Raw genomic sequence first — 5,000 nt, 5'->3', positions numbered from 1 at the left:
CGTATGTGTGTGTGTGTGTGTGTGTGTGTATGTGTGTGTGTGTATGTGTGTGTGTGTGTGTGTATGTGTGTGTGTGTGTGTGTGTGTGTGTGTGTGTGTGTGTGTGTGTGTGTGTGTGTGTGTGTGTGTGTGTATCTGTGTGTGCGTGTGTGTAAATATATGTGTGATTAAAGTTGCATTGCATGGTACGTCACCAGCAGACATCCATACAGATATTTACGAGCAGACCCTACGTTTTTTTTGTTGTTATTTTTTTTCTTTTTTGTGCGTGTGTGTGTATTGACAGAATTTAGTGATTGAGGCAACTCTAGAGAAGGAGATAATCATGTGGTGTTAGAACCAAACAAATTTCAATAAATGCACTGAAAATGCTGTACGTTTTAAAGTTCTATATATATAGGTAAGAGTCAGATGATTATAACGCAGCGACACGACGGGGACTTACGTGGCAAGTAGACCGTGCCGTGTCCCCCGCGTCGCTCCTGCTGCGTCTGGATGTGCTTGTCAGACACTGTCACTGGCAGGGATCAACGCGCTGTCTCCAGAGCGGCCTATACCTCCCGTGCCCATACCAGATATAACGATAGTAAAGCTATATATAATGTGGAAAATAAAGATTGATATTGTATGAAAAATGGTCTGGTCTACTGTGATAGTACTGTGGGAAAGGGCATACACATATAGACCTACTTTACACGTTCTAAATACATCAGTTAATGCGAGAAGCTCTTCGACGGGCAGCTAAGTGTACTCTCGTCGAGACAAGTAGGAGCGGGAACACCACCGCGAAGCACCGTGATCATGCGCGTACCTCGATATTAGCCGTTAAGACGCTTTCACACAAAGGTGGTCCTTCGCAAGTGGCCCGTCACTAGAAAACAAATATACGAAAACTTATGAGACCTTTCACACAGGAGTGGCATGTCACGTCGCATTTGCCACGTGCGATCTGCGTGCAACATCAGGATTGCTGGTCACATACCACCTCGGACAGTGGTGTCATATTTTAATGGAGCTTATATATACAGGAATACATAAATACATAATAGAACGCATGATATAAAATGGAAACATTTTGGAGGTGTGGCACACATAGAGTAGTTCTGAAGTGCCTAGAGATTCTGTACGGCTATGTGGATGAGACTTCAGGCAAAGGGGTGATGGGACCAAGCTGAAGGCTCGGTAACCAACACGACCTCACAAGCAACACTATCCCCGGAGATATAGGTCTACCAGGAGCGTCACCAATATGAAGACGATACATATGAATACAAAAACTTAAAATAAATAGTTGAACATGCCAGAAGGGATGAAATGATTAGTAAAGAAATATGCCAGAAGGGCTTATAAACAGTGAAAAGAACATATATCTAAGTTGGAATGCGTAAAATGAAAAAAAAGAAGAGGTAAAAGGAAACATAAAGAAAAGTAAATGAAAAAGATCGTTAAAACAAAAATAAAAACTAAAAGCTGAATTTTTTTTTAAAGTTCAGGTAAAAGACGAGTAAAAGGGTAAAATATGAATAAAGGAAACGAGTAAAAAAGACGAAGGAAAAGGCAAGGGAAACAGAGTAAGTAAGAAACTAAAAGTAAAAGCACACATGGTTCAAAGTAAAATGTAAAGTAAAAGTAAAATAGCACGTCCAGCATAAACACACCTAGGAAAGTAAAAAGGACAATACGACCTTGTTTCCAGCATCCGAAGTGTAGAATCCAGGTCAAGGTAAATCCAAAAGGTCAAGTCAAAGCACATTCAAAGTCTCCACTTCATTTATTTGGTAGAATCAGGGGGTTACATTAGCTCACGCGGACGGAGGCGTAGCGTTAAAAATCAGTAAAACAATAAATACGAAACATTATAATAATAGAAAATATACACAAGATAAAACAAAAGGCAAAAGCAATAAAACATGACAGGAAATAGATAAAAAAAAAATTATCATTAAAAATACGTAAAACCATCTGCTGCGATTCAATAATAAAAATACTAAAATCAATGACACTCTCCCAAGGTAAAGAGAGTTAATATTAACATTTTGGATAACTTAAATAATAATAATAATAATAATAAAATAAATCACTAAAGAATAAAACTGAACTTTAGATAAAAGGAATAAAAAGTAAAAGAAACATTCGCAGCAGATGAGGACGCCCCCCTTATCTGCAAATCTTGTGAATCTTTGTAAGATATAGGCTGATAACGAAGGATTTCAGTGGAACTCTCATTTGATATATATACAAAAATGTGTGAATCAAAGTAAAATACATGAAAAATAAGCCAGCGTAAAACAGAAGTAAAAAAAAAAAAAGAAAAAAAAAAGTAGAAATCAGGCTGGCAGAAGGAAGTGGTCCGCCTGTGCTCGACTCGCCCTGTGGATTACGGAAGGATGCTGGCTAGGATAGGGATAGGATGGGGACAGGAGTGGATAGGGTCAAAGGTAGAAGGTAGGACAAACGGGGGAAAAGGAATGGGGAAGGGAGGAATAAGCGGAGAAGTAGAAGGAAGCGAAAAAGCGAAGGAACAAGAAGAGGGAGCGAATAGGAGGGGTACGAGGGGAAATGCGGCAGGATATAGGATAGGATAGGGATAGGATGGAGGCAGGATAGGTTAGAGATAAAGATAAAGAGTAGAACAAGCAGAGAAGAACAAAAGAGGGAGAAAGCAGCATAGAAGTAGAAGGGAGTGAAAAAAAAAAAACACGAGAGGACAAGAAGAGGGTGCGAATAAGAGGAGAGGGATAGGAAAATAGAGGAAAGGGGGGCGTGGGGAGAAGGACAGGTGATGGGCAAGGCCCTGGGAGGGGGGGGGGGGTAGGCTGAAACCCTCACAATTCCGCTAAATACATTTGGCAACATGGCTTCGCTCGCCCAGGCTTCGTATGAGAGGTTAAACGGTCTTACAGGAGGAAACGATATGACATAATCTATGTCTTCTTCTATACAACTATGCTTCTTCCAGACCATGAACCAATCAACATCGCATTTGTACAATCTGTGGCGAAATACGAATATTTAAAGGATGAAACATCTCCTCAGTACAAAATAATAATAATAATAATAATAATAATAATAATAATAATAAATACTTAATAAAAAAAATACTCTAAATGCCTCATATTCTCCGCAAAATCATCCACTTCATTCCTGTGAGATAGATGATTGTCACAAGATTACTTAGAGCTTAGGAAAACACATCGTCACCCTCTGATGCCACCTGCCACTTGCCACGTGCGATGTGCCACCTTAGTGTAAAAAAGCTGCCTTAGGTCCCCAAAACACTGCACTACCTGTAGACTTCACTCAGGCATCGCGCAGTTATTCACAAGAAATAGTATGACTAAATTTAAGTTATTATAAGAAAAGAGTAATAGCAGGCTAGCTTCAAATACGCCTCAGTGGTCGGTCACCAAAATTTCTGAAATAATTTGTCTTAATCGCTGATCCGATTGCCTGAAGACAAGCTGTAATAATTCTGCATAAAAGCCGAACCACGGAATTGGCTTGGCAATCTTTCTACAGAAATAAAATAATAGAATAAATAGCAGAACAAATACTTCTTCGGAATGTATTTTATGTTAAACAATTATATAATTTTAATCAAAACGGCTCTTCCCAAATATTACGTCACTTACTTAAGGTCTGGTACACGAATCAAAGGATAAGCGTAGAATTTGCGCCTCCCAACTCCACACTGTTAGGTCTGATGTGAAATAAAACGGCATCCTTTCGCTATATCCGCTGAAAATCTATATAAACGAAAAGCCTAATACAATAAATATCCACAAAATCGAGTGATATATCAACGATCAACACGCAGATCGCTTAATCTAGATGACATTGTTCAGGTTAAACCCTTTTCATCTGGATTGTACACGCTGTTCAGTGGATGTGCTAATGACACGTCTGTTAAGCCCACTCCCAGTCCTATTAAGAGAAGATACGTATTGTTTAGCAAATCACAGCTGTATAAAAAGGCTTTGAAAGCACTCATGGTTGATACGAGTTCGTGTATCTGGAAAAAAAAGTCGTTCACTTACAGTAATTCAGATGATTATGTCTCAGAGACAATGTTATTTCTACATTGGTTCGCATGATGTTAAGGTGCTTTTGGTTAAGCATCTTAGCATGGTGACCTTTAGTATTTCTGCCTTAAATAGACTTCACAATAACGGCACAAGAATAGCTTTATTTCTACATTACCTCAGGAAAGCTGTGTCAGATGGATGTTAACTTGCTGTCGAGAATTAAACTGATAAAAAGATCCTGAAAAACTTATCATATACTTAAAATGTAGACCAATCCTGCACTAATATATATATATATATATATATATATATATATATATATATATATATATATATATATATATATATATATAAACACACACACACACACACACACACACACACACACACACACACACACACACACACATATATATATATATATATATATATATATATATATATATATATATATATATATATATATATATAAACAAGCACAAATACAGTAACGTGTACACAAAATGAAAATGAAAACCCACAATAAGGAATGAAAATATATATTTTTAAATTATTTATTGTGGCGGTTTTTCTTTGCATATGTAAACATACATGTGGGTGTGTATATATGCATATGTATGCGTATGTGTTTGTGTGTGTGTGTGTGTGTGTGTGTGTGTGTGAATGTATATGCATGTATCAATATGTATGTATATATGTGTATATGTGTGTTTGTGTGTGTATGCGTGTGCGTACGTGCGTGCATGCGTGTACGTCCATGTGTGTGTGTGAATAATAATAATTTTCCGTTTATAGAGAGAAGAGGCTGGAAATATAAACAGGAAGAACGAAAGTACAGCAGTTGAGGCAAACATTACTGTTACAGTTTAAGCAATAACAATAATTCAAATATAACATTAATGTTCATTTATGGCCTTGGCGGCCGCCGGGATGGGGCTGTTCCTGTAACGACCCGTGGCCTCTGATGGGAACCAG

Source organism: Penaeus vannamei, chromosome 19, assembly GCF_042767895.1.
Source record: "Penaeus vannamei isolate JL-2024 chromosome 19, ASM4276789v1, whole genome shotgun sequence".
In the NCBI taxonomy this organism is placed as follows: domain Eukaryota; kingdom Metazoa; phylum Arthropoda; class Malacostraca; order Decapoda; family Penaeidae; genus Penaeus; species Penaeus vannamei.
This window is presented reverse-complemented; position numbering follows the sequence as displayed.